Consider the following 23,332-nt stretch of genomic DNA (forward strand, 5'->3'; position numbering starts at 1 on the left):
TCCTGTAACTGGCATAAACAGTTCCACAAAGTCAGGTTACAATATGGTCAAACAGAGAGGGTTGGCCAGAGACTCAACACACCTCCAGAGCAAGGAAACCAGTGTTTCAGCCTTGAGATCCCTTCTCCTCTGGAATGGGTCAAACAAAAAGCCTAGGGGTATCTAGAGTCCCAAAAGTGAACTGTCCCAACTTTTACTACCAATAAGAATCTAACAAGTCTCTAGCTGACATTGTTGCTTTTTTTTTTTTTTTTTTTTTTTTTAAGAGTCAGAGGTTTGTCACACAGGGAATCTAAAACAGAGTTGCCCTGGGGCGCCTGGGTGGCACGGTCGGTTAAGCGTCTGACTTCGGCTCAGGTCATGATCTCGCGGCCCATGAGTTCCAGCCCCACGTCAGGCTCTGTGCTGACTGCTCAGAGCCTGGAGCCTGTTTCAGATTCTGTGTCTCCCTCTCTCTCTGCCCCTCCCCTGTTCATGCTCTGTCTCAAAAATAAATAAACGTTAAAAAAAAAAATTTAAAACAGAGTTGCCTTGGGCAAGCACTTGCAGTGGCCCCAGTCAGTGACAGAGGAAGATCTGGCATGGTGGATTCTCTATGAGTGATTGACCCCATCCTCAGGGTCCTTTCCCCACCCTTTGACACCCCAGCGATTCAGATACATCATCAGTTATGGGTGAGGAACATATGCGTGTTTTACAATGACATCCAAGCAATCCTGGTATGCCTTTAGCTTCTTGCCTTACCACAGTGAGCACCTCTAATTCAGTATTGTCTTTTCTTACTCTTTATTCTGAATTCCAGCATGCTTCGATCACTTGTCCCAAGGTTCCTATCACTTTTTCAAAAATCAAAAATAGTCTAGAATATGATGAAAATCAGATGGGCAGAAGGTTTTTTAAGTATGTAGCTTTTACTTTTAGCAAAATTAGTTCTTCCGTACATAGAAGTATCCCATCCCTAATATAGACATTCTGTGATCTGTATTTGAAAAGCAGTGTCCACATCTTCCCTCTGCATGAATTCTGAAGCATACGCCTGCTACATCACTGCTTGTGTGTCTAATTCCTCTTATCTGAGTTCAAATGCTTCCCACCACATCCACTACCCCGTTTTCATTGATTTTTCAGTTATAGATATTTTGAAGCTGTAAAACTTTTTCTCTTCTCTACCTATTAAACTATCTGAAGAACAAATTATGCCCTTCCATTCATAAATCTTGCCCTGCGAAGTCTCAATAGAGACTTTGGCAATTACATTTTGTGTATGTGTGTTTAAATATCATTATCTTTGTTCTCTTCCACTCAAAGTAATTTCTTTACTTTGAATTCCCTACATTGTCTCAGATTTATCTTATCTCTTGTTTCACTTGTCAGTTACTTTTTAAAATACAGTTTCACGATGCTTCTATTCTCTCTACTATACTGGAATACAGAAAGCTAGTCTTCAAGTCTTTTTAACATTTCCATTAGCAGAGGGCACATTTTTACTTACAGCAGATCAAACTTGGGGTATAACAGATATCTAATACATCATTATATATTCCTATAATGGTGCTAATAGTTTTCAATATTTATTTAAGTGTCAGATGAATTATATATCCTCATTACCACCCCTGTAAACACCACCTATAAATTTCCATGAAAATTCTCCTATTTCTGGAGTTTGAGAAGGTAAATCCCAGAGAACAGAAGGAGGGAGTTGCTCAATGAATGCAATTTCTGGCTCCCTTTCCTCCTTTTCGGCTGAGATAACTTAGTTTAACAGACACTCAGGGCAAGGTGTTTAGTCAAAGTATTTATTTCAAGTTGTCAGAAGCAAGAAGCTAGGAAGAGATTAAATTTACTGCACAAAGACATGTTTTTACATAATCTAACTAGAAATTTCTTGAAAGCAGACACATGCTGTTAAAAAAAAAAAAAAAAAAAAACACATGATTAGGGCGCCTGGGTGGCTCAGTCGGTTAAGTGTCCGACTTCAGCTCAGGTCATGATCTCACGGCTTGTGAGTTTGAGCCCCGTGTCGGGCTCTGTGCTGACAGCTCAGAGCCTGGAGCCTGCTTAGGATTCTGTGTCTCCGTCTCTCTCTGCCCCTCCCCCACTCATGCTCTGTCTCTCTCTCTCTCTCTCTCTCTCAAAAATAAGTAAACATACCAAAAAAAATTTAATTTATATTTTAAAAAATGACAAAAAGTACTTAACAGAGGGTGCAGAGCCTTCTCCCACTACTTGCCACTGCAGTTTTTCAAAGTGAATAGGGTCAAGGGCAAATGTACCGCTTGGCATCTGTGATATGTTATCATAAGCAACTTAAAGTCTGAAGGCCAAAATTCACATCTTCAAAGGCATAAAGGAATAACCAAGCGCATGGTCAAAGTAAATATATATTTTGAATATTTTGAATCCAGGAAACCAAGCAAGCAAGATACAAACACTAATCATCATAAGAGTGAAATTTAAGCTTAAGGCAAGGATGATTTTCCCTCTGACATCTGGTGATTGTCATATATGTTCTCTGCCTACCTGCAGATGACTCAGGACTTCAACAGAATACACACCTAGCTGGGGGCCAGAGTGCTACTGGCCAGACATATTCTGCTTAGAACTTTGCTGAGGGCAGGAATTTTGTAGCCTCAGAAATTTTGTATATGACAACTCCTTGTCATCAAGCAGGTATATGTCACTAGTTGATTAAGTAAAATAGTACACATGTAAAATGTAATTGCTACTATAGTAGTGGCTTTGAGGAAGTTCAAGAAAGAAAGTGATGAAGATGAACTGACATAAATACTGTAACAATAAGGATAATATCTAATTATTATTATTATTATTATTATTATTATTATTATTATTTACTGAGCACTTTATACATACCAGACTTTGTTCTAAGTGCTTTATCTCATTTAATCCTCACGATGCCTGTGAGACAGACACTATCATTACTTTCATTTTTAGATCAGGAAAGCAGGTTAGAAGAGGCAAATAGAATTAGGCAGATAGTAAGGTCTGGCACAGACACTACAACCCAAAATAACCAGATCTTCAACCTAAACTGTTATGAGGTTCTGCAGTATGATCCTGAGGAGTATAAAGGACTGGGAATGCATAGGGGAGAATAATAAACCATTAAACACAGTGCAAGATTAGCTGGATGGGCTCAGAGTACCTCTACTTGGAAATGGGGAGATACACTGAATAGCTAGGGTAGGGCCAGATTCTAGAAGGAAGGCTTCAGGTACTATACATTTATAGACCTATAAATGTATAACTTCATGGGTTTCTGGTTTCCCCAAAGTCTCAGTCTCAGGAATTGCTAGAATTATTTTCTTTGTAAACCCAGGAGTTACTCATTATCAGACAAATATGAATTTAATTCTGGTGTTCATTCATGAGGAATTAAGACTTATGGCAGGTCACTTAACTGTTCCAGGTCTGTGTTCACATCTGTCACATGGGGATAATAACAGTACATATGTCATAGGGCTACAGTGAGATTTAAATGAGATAGTTCTCAAAACACATTCAGCCCTAAGTCTGACATATAGCAATCAGCCAATAAATATTAGTTTTTATCACTACTCTGCAGGGCACTGTTCTAAGAATTAAAAGCATAAAGTATGGTGTCAACCCCTGAACTGCTTAAGTTCAGAAAAGGAATACTGAGATAGTTGCTATTCGCAGATAAAATGACACAGGAGGAGTCTTTTCCATGAGGTGTCCCCCAGGAGTTGCAATTGAATCAGAATTACTCCCCAGCTCAGCGTGTACTCTCACTGCCCTCAGTCTATACCAAACATGTTGATAGGTTATATCTGCAAAATAAGAGACATTTGGTAAGAATGAGGCCTGTGTCCTGTCTATGGGTGGGTAGCTAAGGAACACGGAAAACAGAATTTGAAAGAAGAGCAGGTTTAATCCTGAACAAAGTGGCCGAGTGTGTGTGTGTGTGTGTGTGTGTGTGTGTGTGTGTGTATCAAGTTGGTAATGTTTTCCTGGGACTAGTACACAAGAGAGAAAGAACAGGGTGAAATAAATTTGTTGGATCCATTAAATTAAGGTATCCTGAATGTCCATAGTCCTCTTCCAACTCGATCATTTAAAAAACGAGTTTGGGGTAACTCGTGCCTCCACATAACTCTTCCACCATCTAGTGAACACATCACCATATTTTTCCAAGGATTCATTATACTCATAGTCCTTTTTTGTTGAGAAGAGCCCTTTGTTTAACCAGGTTTGTCTTCCTCAGAGTTACTTGCTCAAAAGTCACTTTTTGCTTTCCTCCTAATTTCCCTTTTTCCCTGTCCCACATAATTAATTGTACTCCTTGGTGTATCTGGTCCCTTCTGTATGCCAGGAGGGAAAGAATGTAATTAAATAAACTCATCTAAGGTAAGAATGACTGATATCTTTTTGATATTACCAGAATCAGGCATACTTTGAAAATGTATGCTGAAAATATATATTGAGTGACAGTATGGTTAGAATCTAGATTCAGCTAGAGTCAGGAGAAATCAAGCTCTTTCATACATTGAAGGGGAAAAAAAAAGAAGGCAATACAGGAGAGAGATTGTCGGGGTTTTCCAGCAACATGAACAAGAATCCCTTCTTGTGGTATGTTTGACCCAAAATTTCCTTGTTATATTGGAAAATACTCTCTCATAGAATACTATTAATGTGACACATGAATTTAGAACCAGGGGGAATTCTAATTTGAGAATATATGCCAGTGGTATTGAATTATGCCTTCTGGGAAGATGGTGATGATTCCAACAAAATTTTAGCAACAAAGCAGCACAAAGACCAATGACATTCAAATTGGTGTGACACAAAGATAACCAGGTAGACAGAAACATTCTGACTTTTCATCTCAGCTTGGGACTTGCAGGCCCCCTGATGAAAGGGACTCAAGCCACAGCATTGAGGACCACTCGATAAAGATGTTTTCCCAGTATGTGGCAGCAGTTAAAAAGCAAATAGGTTCCAGGGATATAACAAAAAGGGTTGGAAGATACAGTGGCACAATGAACAATGAAGCTTTTTTCTTCAGAGGGACTGGACGCCTGCCATCTTACCACCTGAAAGCTACAGGGCAGGTTGAAAGAATCCCAAGCAATGCGTCTGAGACAGCTCGAAGTGAGGATGATCTATTCTGAATGTCTGGGAAGCCGAATCACTGGCAGTCAGATGGAAGGATTCACAATTATGAAAGGCATGGCGAAAGCTGATCAGATTCTCCTTTCTACTAGGCTTCATGCTTCAAAACAACCAGAACCTCATTTTATTAAAATGCTCATCGCTGTCAGTTAAGGAGACGGGAGTCTGCTTGACAGCATTGCCTAAAAGGCATTGTTAGGGATGCTGGCGGGGCTCTCAGGCCACCTGACCCAGACAGGGCTCTTGCTTATGCATCCTCATAGCACAGTATTGGAAGCTAAAATACATTGTGAAGACAAGTCAGGCTGATTTCTAGATTAAATTCCCCTGTCCACTGCTGTGTGCTTCACCGAATGTGGTAAGCTAAGCGTGAACTTCAGCAAAAGGGCTGTTGAGCAAATAAAGGCAGATAAAGAATGTTAAAGGGCTCAAAAAAAAAAAATTATAAATTGCAAACTGTCAGACCATCTATAGCCTCAGCCAAGTCCAAATGGCTTCATTTTCCTTTTCTAGCCTAGCCAGTCCGCTTGTGTCTCTCCCACTGGTATTTTTGGGATACAGTCCAGGCCATTATGAATAGATCCAACAATGTGCAGTGATCTTGAAGCTTGCAGAAAAGTTTGGGACTACTTAAATTACACCCCATTTATCTTTACCAGGGGATTGTGTAGATCTGTCAAAAGTATCCTTGGTTCCCCGGTGAGCTAACTTGCAGTAATTCTGCCATTTGGGAAAGATTTAGAGGTGCAGTTCATAATAAATGCTCAGGATTCAGTATTTCCTTTTAGTTGAATCTTCTGTCTCCTTCCATTTCAATGACTATAACCTCTTTCCCTTTGTAACATATAGCCATTCACCCTGGGTGTCTTTTCAGTTAGATATGAAGTGATGCTCCTTTGTCAACTTTAACCTTCACCCAGACATGGAAGGCTGTTTCCATACTCAATCAAGCCATTTGTTAAATGTTTATTTGCCAGGGGTACAGCTAGTTCAACCTCCTGTGTTCCTGAATGTGATGTTTTTCCTTTTCATAATGGTACTTAACTAAAGCAATATTGTAGGGTAACTGCTGGAGTTTTCAAGAATCCAGATGCCAGAGTATGTGGTCTTGTGGCAAGAGCCCATGTCCTAGAGTCAGAGGAGCTGAACTATATACCAGGTTCTACTCTTGGTAACTCTGCAATTTTTAGAGAGTTTATCTGGTTCAGCCTTGGTTTACTCCTTCTGTGAAATGAGAGCAGTGTTTGCCCTCAGAAATGTATTAATAATTAACCTATGTGATACACATAAGGACTATTTCACATAATGCCCTGTTTTGACTAACTGATCCTTTCTGCTTCTCTTCTTTTGCTTTACTTCGTACCTACTTTCTCTCCTCTCTCCTTCTCCTTCTCCCATCCTTCTGACCTTTTTCTGTATCCTATTCTGTCTGCAATATTTCCCAGTTACCCCCTCCACTCTTGCCAGAAAAGTCTGTTAACAGATCATACACATGCAGCACTCACTCCTGCAGACTTTTCGCTCACATGGCCCCCTGATTATGTCTGTAATTGTCTCTCCATGCCCCAAGCATTATTCAAAGACTGCTCTTCCTTTAAGATTCTACTTCAGTCTTTCACTGTGTACACCAGTCTGATAGTTCTACCCAACTCTCAGCTCTTTTTCCATCTCAATCCCTACTATACCTACTTTGTGTCCCTTTAAGAGTTGTTCACTCTTGGGGCGCCTGGGTGGCGCAGTCAGTTAAGCGTCCGACTTCAGCCAGGTCACGATCTCGCGGTCCGTGAGTTCGAGCCCCGCGTCAGGCTCTGGGCTGATGGCTCAGAGCCTGGAGCCTGTTTCCGATTCTGTGTCTCCCTCTCTCTCTGCCCCTCCCCTGTTCATGCTCTGTCTCTCTCTGTCCCAAAGATAAATAAACGTTGGGAAAAAAAAAAATTAAAAAAAAAAAAAAAGAGTTGGTCACTCTTCTCCACGTTTTTATTTGTTTGGGTTTTGTCTGCATAGAGTCTAAGCTCACTAAGGTCAAACTTGTACATAGTTTGTATTCCCTGAAGCACCTATAATATTTGTAGATAGCTTGTTGGCCTTAAAATATGTTAAATGATGGGTGACTAAATCTTAGTCCAATTTTCCACTTTGGTCTTAACTATTTTAACATTTATATCTGTAGGTGAGAGAATTCCCTCATTCTCCTATAAGGTTCTCACTCACAGGCCATTGTTGTCATGTTTCTAGTTCGCAATTAAATATTTAGCTAAAGTTATTTTAAAAAAATAATATTAAAAGAAAAGGCTTTCTGAATAAAATTTTGACTACTGTCTATGGCTTTAGTGTATTTAGAGTATTATATGATGATGCTCTGGTAAATGTCTTAACGTTGTTGTAGGAAAAGTGGGGGGGGGGAACCCTTATCTGTACTGTTTGTCAGTTTCCATGGTGTAAATAGTCTCATTATGGCTGACTTTGAGCTTCCAAAGTGATGTCACAGAGTACAAATTTGCACATTAAAAGATGTGTGTGCACATTCAGCCTCTTGAGTCATTACATGCCAGCTCCAGCTCACCAATGAATATCCCACCATCTTTAAAACAGGTGATGATTTTTTCTATTTTAGAATATCTTAAGATCTTATTTCTCCAGACAGCTCTAAAATACATTCATTCTGTAAATATCATTCCCATTGACAAAAAAACCAAGAGCTATCCAGGGATGAACTTTCTACTTTGGAAAATTTTTCTCAGAATTCCTTCCTAATCTGCTTTAATAAAGACTGACATGTTTGTCCTTTAACATGAAGAACTGAAATCATCTCTCTTCATCTCCAGAATGAGTTCACCTCTATAGTACTAACATTGCTTTATTCATCTCTATTTTTATGAGCATATGCTAAAGAAATGGAATTCACTGAGTGTTTCTTTCATTTTAAAAAAGCTGTTGGCATATAGCATTAGTTTGGTATACTTACACACCAGCACACATGGAACTTTCATTCCAGGCATTGGTCTTTATTACTTAAAATTCCTCCTTTCCTAAATATACTTCTAGTCAACAACACTCTGATAACTGTTTTACCTCCAGGATGGTAGATTCCAACATTTCCCACCATGGCTGATTGTAAGCTTCCAATAAATTGACAAAATTCCTGAAAATGTATTCGTTGATTCTAGTGAGCTTAGACTCTAATAAAAACAATCCAGCTTCAACACATCTCTGCCCCAGTGCACCTATGGTGGTACCTTATGGTACTAATGCAAAGTGGGTGAGGCATCTCTTTTTCATATTCTATTCAATGCCACACTTCTAAGGATTGTCTACTTCAGAAAGTACACTTGAACTGTACATATTCAAAGGACAAAAATTCTAGTCTGGATCTTCCATAATTAGCTTTGGGACTTTATGCCCATCGCTTAACCTTCTTTGGTCACTACTACAACATATGTGAGATGCCTTTCCAGCTCCAACATTCATCTTTCTGATCTAAGTGTAGATAAATGGGCTTTGCAATAATAAGCAAGTCTATATGCCTTTGGCACCTGTGTCAGGTATTACACATCTATAGATGTTACGTCTGTAACAAGTTTCAAATAGCTTAAAAGTTTCAAAATTTCAGGTAGTTTACACCTTACCAAAAAATGTGACTGAAGCATAAATTGTCGATACGTATTAGCTTATCAATTCCTTCTGCAGAAAACATCTCTGACATTTTACTCTTTCTGCTTACTCCTGAAGTCATCTCTGTAACTCTTTCCCCATCAGAACTGTTGCTTTATTTCACCTTTGTTTTGTTTTATTATTGTTGTTTTGTTTCTCTCCCTTTGAAACACAGTGATAAAGACCTGGGAAATAGGTTTGATTAATTTCAAAAATTCATGTTATCAGCTGCCCATCCCAGCAGATGGATCACATACATCACAAAACATTCGTATCTTGTCTCTGTCCTAAGGTTATAATTCTTATATATCTGGCTCTCCTTTGTTAGGCCATTCCATTATTTAACATAATGTATACTAACAATTTTGCACACTACAGATAGAAATACTGGCTGTCTCTAGAGAATATAGGAAGATAATATATTTGTTTTCAGCAGAGTTAACATTACTTCATGCGACCTCTGTACATGCAACATAGCAAACAGCAACTCTAAACCAGTGCAAATCAAGAATTCAGCTCAGGCATCTAACCTCATACTGTTCACATGTCAAAGTGAGCTCAAGCAGCAGGAAACTGGCCTGCTCTTTCTAATTACAATTATGATAAGAGTTTAGCACAAGTCTACTTAAAATCATAAAACCTTTCGGTGCAAGATTGGTGTTTTATCTCATTGTATATTCATATGATTAGGTTTATTTGACTGCTCAGAGGAAAAATTGACTCTCATTGTCCAACATATTCTTATTTAGGATGCTACGAGGAGTAACCCATGTGCAATCACACATTGTCTAGTTTTCATGCAAATAACACAAGCGTGAAAAAACAAGGTGATGGGAAAGGCTTTTACTCTCCTCCCTAAAGCTAATCTCTCCCTTCCAGGGAGACCACAAATCTCAGGTTCAAATAAAAAAAGTCTTTAATTGGGTGGAATTTCTATGCAAAAAAAACTAATGCTATTTGGACCAGCAGGCAAGTGCAATTCTCCATCTCGCCAGGGAACCACATTTTCTCTAGTAAGCTGGGTCCCTCTTTCCCAGCACTGGTAAGGCAAAAAGTGTTCCAATTAGTAAAGCTGATTTTTCTCCTATCAGTCTTCTCTCATGTGCCAGTGTGGGGTAAGTAAGGATAGGCACAGAAAATTGCTTTAAGTCATTGATGGAAGAACCAACTGATTGACTGATATTGGGCTGAAGCAATCTTCCTGTTCATCCATTGGTTTGCCACTCATCGGGAAGCCAAGAGCACTGAAAGTGAGCCAAGCCTGTCAGATGTGCCACTGAGAACACTGTTCTTTGCGGAATATTTTTGGAAGCCAGATGCCAATCACTCATGGGACTTTGCCACTCAATAAGAATTTCAGATGTGGACTTTAATTATAGTCTAGCAGAAAAAAAGATGATGGAGGGAGCAGAAGCAGCTTTATTTTTAGCAAACCCAGCTCTTAGCCACCACAAACCCTGTGAATCTATTTTAGGGGCTTATCATTGTTGTTTGGTGGCTTTCATCAATGTTGCTAAAAAGTATCAGGTTGACAGTTTGGGGAGCTGAAGATCTTCACCCTAGATAAGTGGAAAGATAACAATGGCCACATTTGGGAGAAGCTAGGCCCCCGATGATCTGGTACTAACTTACTGAACTTGCTGAACCACCTCTAGGAGATGTAGAAAAGTTTGGATTTTAAGAATAAGCAGTTGCCTCTAATATCTGCCTCAAAACACTTTAGGGAGGCAGAGCAAGCTAGTCAAGAAGTCTATAACTGACTAAGGGAATGAAGTAGAAATTAAAGGAGAGAAGAGTTCTAATTTTATTAACACTTTAGTCTCTATGCAGACTCTCATGGACCACATAGATTTCTACTGAAACAGTCATTTTGGCTGAGGCAATCAGTAAGGTATTGACATGCAATGAGCACAAACTTCATCCTAGAGAACACAATGATTCTTCCCTCAGGGCTTCCATATACATAATTGGAGAACATGTCAATAGGTGGAAATGCATAACATCCATACTTGTATTATATAGTAATAGTTTCATAGAAATGCTAACTGGGTTCAGAGAAATGGCAACAAATTTAGTGGTGATATTTAGGAAGTCGGCTTTAAAAAGATGGCCATGACATATCCCACCCTGACCCCACACATACACACACCCTAGCTAGGAATTGGACATAAACTCTTTTTATACCATGAGGCAGTCATCAGAAAGTAAAGACTTGATACATGTGAATTGGCAACCTACTGCCAAGAGGTCCCCTCAGTCCATTACCATTTCCTGAGCTCTGCATCCTCCATTTTTTAACTTAATGTTAAAGGGCAATGAGCCCAAGACACCCTACTTGGAGGTTGCTGTTTTATTATTTATTTATTATATTCAATGTGCTGTCTTTACATACTCCCTCATTTCAAACCATGGTCATTATAGGCCATGAATATGTATTAAACAAATAATGCTTGAATGATACTGCTTTGGAATTAAGGAAAATTATATCCTGAATACATGGAGAGCCCTGGAGGAGCTTGCAATCAAATAAGAAGACTCAACTAATTCAGCATAGGCTTCAAACACATGTAAGGACTCACTGTTTACTATTTATTTTCATTCAAAAACTATGCATTGAACACTTACAGTATCTGATCTCTGATTTGATCTAAGTGATTCTGGGGATATAAAATAGATACATAATGTAGCACCTGCCATCTACTATAGCATACAAGTTAAAAATGTACTGCAGATGCAATTACATATAATAAAATACCAAAATGAGGGACTTAAGTAATATGAATTACCTAAGATCAGATCAGAAAGAGATCAGTGTGGGCTGATATATTTAGTAAAGATTTCAAAAAACTCCATGGAGATAAGGCAATTATCTAGTTAATAGCATAATAATAAATAAATTGAAAAAATTACCCTAAATAATGGACTTTTGGGCTGAAATTATCTACTTCATGATTCAGATTTGATCAGAAAAATGAGGTATAGATTTTGGGTAGCCACAAAAACACTGTTAATTAGATGGGTTTACGTTTAAAGATATATCATCAAATTGGAACGGTAACAGACTAAAAGGACCTTTTAGTAGTCTGCCTTTTCAGTGCTATAGAAGTAATACGTGTAGTTCCCTTTTGTGAATAGACCACTGTGATCTGAGGTGACCATAATGTAGAGTCCAAGTTCCACTGGCTCGTCTCCTAGGCATGTTTGGAACAGTTTCTGTTCTCATACTATGTCCATATGAAGTGGACAAAACTACCACCATCTGTTCAAAGCAGCAAGGGATAGCCCATAGCAGCAAGTCCTAATGACCTGTCTTGATCAATTCATCACAAGTATTCACCGAATTCTTGAGATGTTGAAGACAATCTTCAGAAGTATGTGGAATACAAAGAAGATTCCTGCCCTCTAAGAGCTTACTAAAGAGTAGGGAATCAAGAGATGAACATATAAAAAACAACTAATTATAAACAATATAATAAATAATAAAAGTCAAATGAATAATACAAGATATGGAAATGTAAGTAATGGGGATCAGTTTGAGAGAAATATTTCTCCCTTCCCCAGCTCTTTAAAATTACCAGCACATCTCCTCCCCTTCCCCACACAGCACTCAGGCAAAGGCCAGCTAGCTATAGACAGAAATCCATTTCCTGGCCATCACCCAAGTCTGCTTTCAGACTTGCTTGCCTCCTTTACCCTATACTCTGGCTCTCAATATCTACTTCTAGCTCCTCAGTTTGGCAACTTATTGAAACTCTCCTTTCTAGTTTAGTAACATTGGTTCCTTCTTGGCTTTCCCCTCTGCACCTTCCCCTGAATTCTGTATCTCCATAGCTTCAGATAACAGACTATCATTCCCCAGCCTAACAGAAGACTAAAAAGCCAGGTCATCCTCTGGCCACTCCTGCCAAACGAAAGTAGCATCAGAGCAAAGAAGAAAGGACAATTAAAACATGCATACTGTGTCAAAATAAAATTAATGCCAAGCAGTCAAAAGTTCAGCATTAGAGAAGGAAAGGATAATGTTCTTCCAACTTGATCATTTCCCAAAGGAGCCACTGAGAAGCTTTAAGCCACTATCTTGAAATCCTTTTGTAAGAATTTAATGTTGAGCATTCTATTTGTTCGGTTAGTGCTTACTGCTTGGTCACTTGTCTACCCAACTGTGCTTCATTTTGTTCTATGGCTTGACTGGCCTATGCTAATAGACGGTGTGTCTATGGTCATCAACCTGTTGTACTCTCTTTTTGATTTTGACTCATATTTACTGATTGCTGTTCAAGACAAAAATAAGTGACTTCTAGAGCATAGGCAGAGTTCTTAAGCATTTCAGATTCTCTTATCTTCTCAACTAGGATGTAATTTCTAATGAAAAGGACTCCTTTTGTTCTAAGTCTTGAAAAGAAGGGAAAAGTAAAACAAGAATATTTACTCTTATACCTCCATAGTTACCTTCTTCCTACAGCCAAAATCTTTCATTCATAACCCTCAGAGACTTTGAAGAATTTCAATTAAAACTCATAGAATAAAGGGATAGGAGAGCAAGGTAGGAAAGTGGGTTGTTTGAACTTGCTTTCAGGAGAACAGAATCAATATTTCCCCTGACTCCCTACATCTTAAAATGTGGCAGCTCAGTTATGGGTGATGACTAAAGGACTCTCTCTATGACTCTTTTATGACCACTCAGAATGTAACTCAGGTGCTCAAAGACCAAGAAGACAGATGCTGTAAGCAATTCTAATGTGTCTGGGGACAGTCGTGGTGGCCAAGCTGTCAGCAAGGTTGATATGCTGACACAGTGCCATAGAGTAACACCAACAGCCCTATCTCCTAAAAGCAAAGCCTCTACAACAATTACTGGGTTATTAGGTTATAACATGTAGTTTCTCAAGGAAAAAGCAAATATGTGAACCATTATCACTTCCTATCATTATTGTTTCAATCACCTCCTATAACTATATATATATATATATATATATATATATATATATACACACACACACACGTACATATGTATGTACATATATACATATATATACACAGACACATATATATGTATATATAGTTAGTTATAGGAAGTGATTGAAATATACATATATATATATATATATATATATATATATATATGGCATTAACTCTAGAGCTAGAGATTCTGAATTTGTTTCTGTATGTGACATTTGGAAAGAACTGAACCTCTCTGTATTTTGCTTTCCTCATCTAAAATGGGGATATTAATATCTATTTCACAAGGTTGTTGTAAGGATTAAATGAGATGGTATAGTAGGGTCTAGTAAGTGCTATTTAAGTGTTAGCTATGTGTGTTGTTATTATTACGAGTTGTCCAGTGCTTATAGACAAATACTTAAAAAGTACAAGTAATCCCTCCATTGTCTTCTAGAAAAGTTCCCAACTCCTTAGATGAAAATACCATTCAAGTCAACAAATACTTAATTTTTTGCTCAAAGAAGAGGGATTCAAAGAAGTAAACACACATGGTTCTGAGCTTCTTACTCCAAGGGAGTTTCTAGTAGAGTTTCATAGGATGCACAGTGCTATCCACATTTGAAATCCATTATCAACTCACTCTGATCTGTGAATTACTCTTTTTACAAAAAGGCAAATACGAACACCCCCCCTCATTTCTACCCATGAACAGATTAAATAGATTTTTGCCTAAAGAATCCAAGGCATTCAGGACAGAGGACTCAACAATGAACCACAGAACCTCACAAACAAAAGAGGACACATTCTAATATCAAACATTCGTCCAACACATCTCAAAGGAACCAAACCTCCTTCTTTTTGGAACCAAAGCCTCTTGAGCCTTGCTATGCCTGAAGAAAACTTTGAGCGTTTTTTTTTTTTTTTCCTATGCTGCAATTGATATTGCCTGCCTATGGGACAAAAGCCCCAATATAAGAAAAGTACACCCAGCATAAACTACCATGGGACAATGTCGCAGAAAAGGATTAGCAGAATTTGAATACTGAAAAATTCACACTGGATCTAAACAGAAAAAAATGTCATAATGGTAACAGGCTAAAGCTTCTCACTAACTCCTTCCAGGTGAGGTAACTAGAAATGAATATCACAACCACGTAACATTCAAGGTATAGTTCATTATATCCTTCTCTGCCTAGCTGAAATAAATAGTGCACTAAGAAAGCTGACATATCATAGTGTATGTTCTGTTGGTCTCAGCCTAACCTGTGTGTGTTCTTAGAGGTCTCAAGTTAAAGAACCTTCCAAGAGGTGCTAAAAGGAGCTATCTGAAATAATAGGATCCTTCCTCATGACTGGAACCAAGATCCTGGTGTCCAAAGTGGACAAAACTGGATAAGAAACACCTACCTATTGGGGCGCCTGGGTGGCTCAGTTAGTTAAGCATCCAACGTAGGCTCAGGTCATGATCTCACAGTCCATGAGTTCGAGCCCTGCGTTGGGCTCTGTGCTGACAGCTTGGAGCCTGGAGCCTGCTTTGGATTCTGTGTCTCCCTCTCTCTCTGCCCCTCCCCTGTTCATGTTCTGTCTCTCTCTGTCTCAAAAAATAAACAAACATTTAAAAAAAAACCTATCTATTACAAAAGGTTCCTTAACAGTCTGGGGGCACTAACAGTGGCCTTGCACCTAGGCCTCTATTTTCCTATTGCAGTGGTATCTGCAATTACTCCCTTCTAGTCTCTACATCACTTTTTAAAGATAAGTTGGTTTCTCCCCTCTTTGGCATGCATCACAATTTCTCTGGTCTAGAATATTACTTTCATAGTCCTCATCACTTATTGAAATTTTATCTCTCCATTAAGACTCAATTCCCACCTCTGCACAACATCATCCCTGATCATCCCAGCCTAAAGGGCATTCCCTCCCAATTTACAATTGTGAACTAGTTAAGAGGAGTCACTCTGTTGGTTTCTCTTTCCCGTCTTCCCCAGTGAACTCTGCATATGTTATTTGTTATATGAATTTTATCACTTCTAAATGCTACTATATTGTGATCATTTCCTTATCCCATTTATGTTTCCTCTAAATACATGTATAAAAGACTGACTATATTACAGCTCAGATGAGTAAGCTAGAAGGTAGGAAAAAAAATGGAAAAGGCATCAGGACCATGCTGTACATAAAACAGTCCTCACTCTTGAGCAGGGCCTTGGCTTTGACTTATGAACTTTACCAACAGCCAGTGTTTTTTCTTTTAATGATGTTATTTTTAATTAAGTAAAGGAGTTACAAGCTAATCTTTCACAAATGGAGTGAAGAGAAGGACTCCTTCACTTTAGGAATGAAATCTTGTTTCATTTCCCCTTTGATGTCTGTATTTAGGTTGTCTTTTGTGACCTTGGCAGGCAAATTCTACCACTGTGCAGCTGAGGTTACGTGACAGAAGGGCCTGGCCTTCTCCAAGCAGCATTTGCTCACCCTACAGAACTTATCTGGTGATTCCAAGGAACAAATGGCTTTTGCTGGGCTCTTCAATAATATGATTTGCATGCTTGAAATGAGATCGCCAAAGTAATTGTAGAATATTGCTTGCCATTACCGTCATTAAAAACAGGCAGATGTAGGAGCACTCCCAGGGAAAATCTTCCTGCTGGGTTTTCATGGAGATAAGTGCACAAAATCCACTTTTGAAAAGATGTTGAATGGAATGAATTTGCCATTCACTGGCTGTCTGATGATGATTTGCTTGTTAATTGGAAGTTTAGGCTTTAGAGAAGCCTTAACAAATTTGATTGCTAAATTCAGGAGGTTTACTCCCTCCTTACAAGCCACATTCAGAGGCATAAATCCTACTTTTTGCATGTGTGTCTATGTGCTCATTTAGAATCTCTGTGAAAAGAAACCAATCCTTGACCCTCCTGTCAGTGCCACTTTCTGGAGTGACTTTACCAACAAACAAGGACAAAGCATTTTGTACATCTGGAAGTGTCTCTAAGGCCCAAATATTCACTAAAAGGGGAGGGGACAGAGCCAAGAGATAAGCTGAGACAAAGGGCAGAAATGTTATTAGGTTATTTCAATGTACATGTCTGTTGAATGTCCCACACTTTGCTTCTAAAAACCAGGAGGCTGGACCCCACTTCTGGCACCATTTTATTTCCTTTGCAAATCAGCTCTACTGCTGCTAATAAACTCAAGTAAAATGTAAAACGGGACGGTTGGGGAGGGGTGGGAGAGGGCCAGTGAGAAAACATTTGTTTGGAAATCCTGCTGCTTTTCCTCTCTGTTCAGACACAGGCTGAGTGTCCTCTGATCTGAACAATGTCAACTAGCTGGCAAGGTTAGCAGCCCCCTGAGAAGGGTCTGCTTTATTTTTAACGACCACAGTTGCACATCTACAAAATGACTTTATTTATCCCTGTCATTACCTATCCAGATTAGTCTCCTCTAAGTGACGATAAGTTTACTGCCAGCCAAGGAGAATGACAACTGCCATGTGGGGCTACATGAGCAGTTATGTAAACAATCTACACAAGAGCTCCTGTACAGTGTCATCTAGCATTTCCAAAATCTAATAGTTCTAGAAAGAATGACCAAATAGCCTTTTCTTTTTATCATTCCAGGGGATTCAATAGTGTATATGTACATCATCTAATAAGCCTGCACCAAACATTATTTATAACAAATGATATTGGCACGTAATTATACATAACATAAATATACAGTGGGATCAGTTCTATGCAGAGGCCTACAAATAATAGCTATTTTAAATATTTACTAAATTAAAAGCCTCTCCCTGATCCTTAGTCCTTGTGGAGTCTTATGGAGTCCTTGTGGAGTCTTGTGTTTGTCATTACAAACAATATACCTAGGTACTTCTAAATCTCAACAGCCATAAAGAGGTAAATTCTCCCTCTGGGAGGTTAATACTCCAGCCTCACATGCTTTCTGCAGCTTGTGAGACACAGACCACTGTGGCTGCATTCATTTATTCAAAAGTATGTTTTAGGTGTTGTCTATGTGTCACGGTCTGTGTAGATGCTGACGATATAATGGTGAGAATGGTCTCCTCTTTCAAAGAACATATAATCCAGTGGGGATGAAATGAAACTGGACAGCTGTAGTGGTAAAACTTAACAAGGATTACTTATGAGGGAAGAGCAGCCAACCTAGTCTCAGTGGTCTAGGAAAGGCTTCCTGGAGAAGGTGACCATTAACTAGACACCTAAAGAATGAGTAGAGGAGAGGAGAAGAGGGACAAGATGGTTTGGGTGGAAAAACACCATATACAGAGACTCAGCTGCAGGAGACTGTGAAACACACTCAAAGGCTGGGTGCTGTTCAGGAGAGCTGGAAGACAGCATGAGCCAGGAAAGTGGCAGTGCTGATGAGAAAGGGGATCCTGGGTTGTGAAGGAGATAGGCGGGGTCGTGAAGGCTTTTGTATCCCTGGCTCCTGGCACAGCGATTACTAAAAAATATACATAGAATGAATACATGCATGGATGAATGAAAAGTCAGGGACATATATGAAATCCTGGCACTAATGAGGACCAAGAAGAAACATTCGCTTTGCTCAGAATTTAGGGACATAACCAGCTCCCCTACATACCATTCTTATGACTCTACAAAGGGACCAAAACAAACAAAAAAACAACTGTGAAGCAAATCATATTTATGCCAGAGCTTTGCTGAAATCATAGAAAAGTCACCTCAACAGAAAGGGGCCAGAAAGGTTTTGCCTGACTTGCCCTTAGGGTATCATAGCAAGGACCTGCCTACCTCCTCAAGGGTGGTCCAGACACTTCATTTCTGGTTACCACGTGGAAACTGAAAACAGAGAGCACTGCTCCCAGTGATATTCAGAAATTAAGAGAATTTTCCAAAATAATTTAAAAGAAAAGACCATTTTCCCAGGACACTTTGGGGAGAGGGGAGCACAAGAGCGGAAAAAGGAGAAAAAAGGGAAAGACTTACTCTGTTCTTCAAGCTACCCCTCAGTGTCCCTCCAACTGAACCTTTCTCACACCAGTTCCCTGAATAATGCTAGTTCTAAACAAGGAACTAACCACCTCTGAAATTTCAGCCACACCCCAGAGACACAGGAGTGCATCCTATCATAGATATAAGATGCTGCTTGCCTGATAGGAAACAACAGCTCACTGATGGGGTTGATACAAAAACGATGCTAAGGAGAACCTTGGCTGGCAAAGCAGTGATTGCAGGGGAGAAGAGTTCAGCGAGGATGGGGTTTCTGCTGCCACTTCAAAACAGAGCAGGCCTCTGTCCCATTACAGTATTTGAATTCAGAATATATTTTGAATTTCAGATTGTAGGAAAGAACACATGATATTTTTTTGTCTGTCAAAAAGAGGCACAGTGTGGGGGCACCTAGGTGGCTCAGTCTATTAAGCATCCAACTTCAGCTCAGGTCATGATCTCGTGGTTCATGAATTCAAGCCCTACATGGGGCTCTGTGCTGACAGCTCAGAGCCTGGAGCCTGCTTCGGATTCTGTCTCCTTCTCTCTCTGCCCCTCCCTGCTCTCTCTCTCTCTCTCTCTCTCTCTCTGTCTCTCTGTCTCTCTCTCTCTCTCTCTCTCTCTCAAAAATAAATAAACATTAAAAAAAGGGGGGGTCACAGTGTTACAAAGGCTGAGAAACCGCACACAAACCCTGTGACAAAGCCTGCTATCTTTTTGGGTTTCTTTCTATTCAAGATTTTTAAACATCAGTGGCTCCTCACACAACATACACACACACACGCACACACATGCACACACACACACATGCACACAGTACAATAATGTCATCTATTTAGGTAGTGCTTGCCCCCATCAAATGCTAGGATATAGTCTCTCCTTGTTTCATCTATATTGGGTAACTGTTCTTCTATATCCTATGGACTTAAGATAAAACAGAGAGTGTTCATTCACCAGAGTTAAGGGAAATTAAACAGAGCAAGCAGGGCTAGTAAAGAGTTACAAAGTTTTATCCAAGGTCAGCTTTGCCTGTTAGTAGTAGAGCTGGAAATAAAAGTCAGGACTCCCCCTTCTTTTTCCTGTCCTGTGCCCATTGGACCAAACTGCTCTCAATCAATAGGCAGCCAGTTATGACGGATTCACATTCTACCCAGTGTCAATAAAAACAAAAATCAAGTTTTAATCAAAACACATAACCAAGATCTACATTTCTCTTGGCCACAATAAATCTTCCCCAAAGGAAGCGGGCTAAAATTCTTTACATTTAAAAAATGAGCTCCGCTGGGACTCCAAATTCCAGTTCGATTTTTGAGCCAAGGCATTTTTTTTCTTTATCATGCACTTGGTGCTGTAGTGTGATAAGGGCCCCATGCAGACCATAAAACTAATTTATCATCTGTAAGGTGTACAAAGAAAATGGTAGCTGCCTACTTGTCTGCTTGACATATGAGGTCATTTTTGCCGCTAGCTTTCTAATACTGAGCAATTTTATCAGCTATTTATATACATTAATTGTGGGTACCCATATGCTCAATGTTGTATTTAATAATGCATTGCATTGAATATGCATTCCTTAAGTTTTAGCATGCAGCAAGCATCTTGCATTTAACTATTTGGTTTGCCTATTAAAGCCCATAATTCAGCTATGCCATGTTACCTACTCTCTCAACTGAATTTATGTTTCTTTAAATCTGGCTCACCCTGCCGAAACCCACTGAACTGGACAAGGCCACCTCACATGTCCCAAGGGCTCCAAGAAAAAACAAGCAAAGGAAGTGCCATGGTCCACTTAATAATACTCAAGCAAAAGGATTATTTGATGAATCCTTTTCCCCAAAGGAGAGCAGCATATTCACGCTTCACAGTGTAAATATAAATACAGTTCTCAGGCAACAGAGACACGGGATGCTAGATAAAGTGTGAAAAATACCACGGCAAACGGCTATGCCAGACTGATTTCTTAACTATCAAGAGGGAATCAGTTCAAACATCCTAAGCAATCCCAACCCCCTATTCTCCAATGCTTCCCCAATTTATCCCTCAGAAAAGAAAACAAAGTCAGTTTAGCTGGATCCTTGGCCGACTGATTGCTCTAACCATTCCTCCATGCTAGAAAACTCACTTTCTGATAAGGAGAAGCCCAGCTCATCACCCACCCTAGGCAGTGTCTCCCCCCACAAGCTTACATGTCACAAGTGTTAACACTTGCATCATAAATTAACTGCTATAGGACAAAAACTTTAAATGGCCCTGACCAAAGACAAACAATTTCTATGGGTATACTAATCTATAAAGTATTATTCCTCGAATGCCTTGGCACATAATACATTTTCAGAGCTTTTGTTACCCAGGAGAACAAAACAATGGTAGATTTTTTGATCCCAAGGAATTAAAAAAAAAAAAAAATCAAGGCAGCCAGGTCCACGTAAAACACAGCAATGGCAGATCAGTATGGGCAAAGCCAGCCTAATGGCCTAGGTGGTGGGGTTGGAAAGTGACCAAAGAGAAAGGAAGGTGCTGACCTGGTCATCTAGGTGTGAAGACAATCATGTTTCTTTTCTTGCCAGAGTTTGTGATCTACATGGTTTGGGTCACATAATTTGGCATTTAAATGTGTTGAGAGGTCCTGCTACAACTGGATAACTTGAAACTATACAGAAAATAAATAACATGGTACCCCCCAAATTCCTCACTTTGGTTCAAAGTATGTGTCCTGACTATGCCTGATTCAGCTGCTATCTGTATGAGTGGAGGAATCCACATATAAATGTTGACATTACCTTGGTTTTTCTATAGAACTCTAAACCTCTAGCTTTCATGTAGGGTAAGCAGGATATAAAGAGCAAGCTGTGATGAATACCCCTACGAATTCTTCCAGTGACCAAGCCACCAAGCAGGGCTCTCTAAATTTGCTCAGCCTCACCAGACATTCCAATGTTAAATCTTTTTATTTGACTTGATAATTAGTTAAAGTCCCTGTGGCCTAGGCCCTGTGACATTGGTCAAGGCAGCCTGGGTCAAAAGACATTCTATGTCATTGCACCTGACCCTTTCAATGTCCCCTTATCCCATCTCTAAGCTTCTTATACCACACAACCTTCTACAGTAACCATTTCTTTCTCTTCAAGAGAACTGCTCAGAGCCATTAGTCCCATGTCTGCCCAGTCATTTATCTTCCCCTCTGCCCCATCCCCAGGAAGTGCTTGCTCTCTCTCCTTATAAAATTTCCCTGAAAACCCAGATATGCCTGGATTAGCACTAATAACAGATAAGGTTCCACCATGTAAATATTCTCTATTATTGGAATTTAACAATGTTCTGTTAAGAAATCATCTTCTCGAATCAGACTACAGATCCCAGCTGTGCTAGTTATTCATTGTGTGCCTCAGCTTCTTCAGCTGCAAAATGAAACTGTTAAAAACAAACAAACAAAAAAATGAAATCATCTTCTCAATCAATATAAAATGGCTCCAGGCTAAGGCTGAGTAACTTGCCTGCACAATCATGTATAGTTTGGAACTCCTCTCGTAGCCCCCTATCTCATATGTTAGAATCACTGCCAAATTAATCAGGAGCAAAAAAAAAAATGTTTGATATCATAGTTTAATTAATGCATTTAAAATTAATGCTAGGTAATTCCACAGACTTTGGCTAAAGTGATTCAAAAAAATTAAGTTAAATTAAAATTTAAAAAAAATTTTAAATAAGAAAATATTTGCTTAGGCCTAACATAATTCTCTTTTGCCCCAAGTTATGCCTATTTATTTTTTATATATTTATGAGCTTTTATAATTTTATGCTTCTGCTTCATTTTTCATACATTTTTAAATTACAAGATGCCAAATCTGGTAATAAAGTTCATGAAATCATTGGGGTCAGGAAAATGCATTAGATCACTTAGAAGCAACTACTAAGTAGAACAGAGAGGATTCCAGAATGTCGTTAGAGGAGTCCAAGAAGGAGGCTGGGAAGGAGCAGCTAAAGATATAGGAAGAAATCAGAAAGTGCTACTTGCAGTTTCCAAGGAGCCAAAGAAAGAATACTAAAAGACTTAACAAGTTTCAAGCTCTCAAATGCCGCTGATAAGGTAGGCAAGGTGAGTGTCTCCTAAATTTAGAAGCAGAAATATCTTTTCTCCAGTTTTATTGAAAAATAATTAACTTACATCACTGTGTAAGTTTAACATGTGTAGCATGATGGTTTGATTTACCTGTTGTGAAATGACCATCACAATAGGTTCAGCTAACATGCATCTTCTGGTATAGATACAGGACGAAAGAAAGAAAGAAAGAAAGAAAGAGAAAGAAAGAGAAGAAGAAAAGAAAAGAAAAGAAAAGAAAAGAAAAGAAAAGAAAAGAAAAGAAAAAGAAAAAAATGTTCTCCTTGTAATGAGAACTCATATAGGAAAATTCAGAGAATAAATCCTATAACATACAGCAGTGTTCGCTGTGGTCATCATGTTGTATACCACACCCTTAATAATTGTTTATCTCATAACTGGAAGTTTGTACCTTTGACAAGATTAGCTGTAGTGAGTAGTAGGGGTGAAAGACAGGTGGCAATGAGTTGAGAAGGGGTAAAATGGGAGATGAGTGAGGAGAAAACTTCTTTCA

Source organism: Leopardus geoffroyi, chromosome D3 (genome assembly GCF_018350155.1).
Source record: "Leopardus geoffroyi isolate Oge1 chromosome D3, O.geoffroyi_Oge1_pat1.0, whole genome shotgun sequence".
Taxonomy (NCBI): Eukaryota; Metazoa; Chordata; class Mammalia; order Carnivora; family Felidae; genus Leopardus; species Leopardus geoffroyi.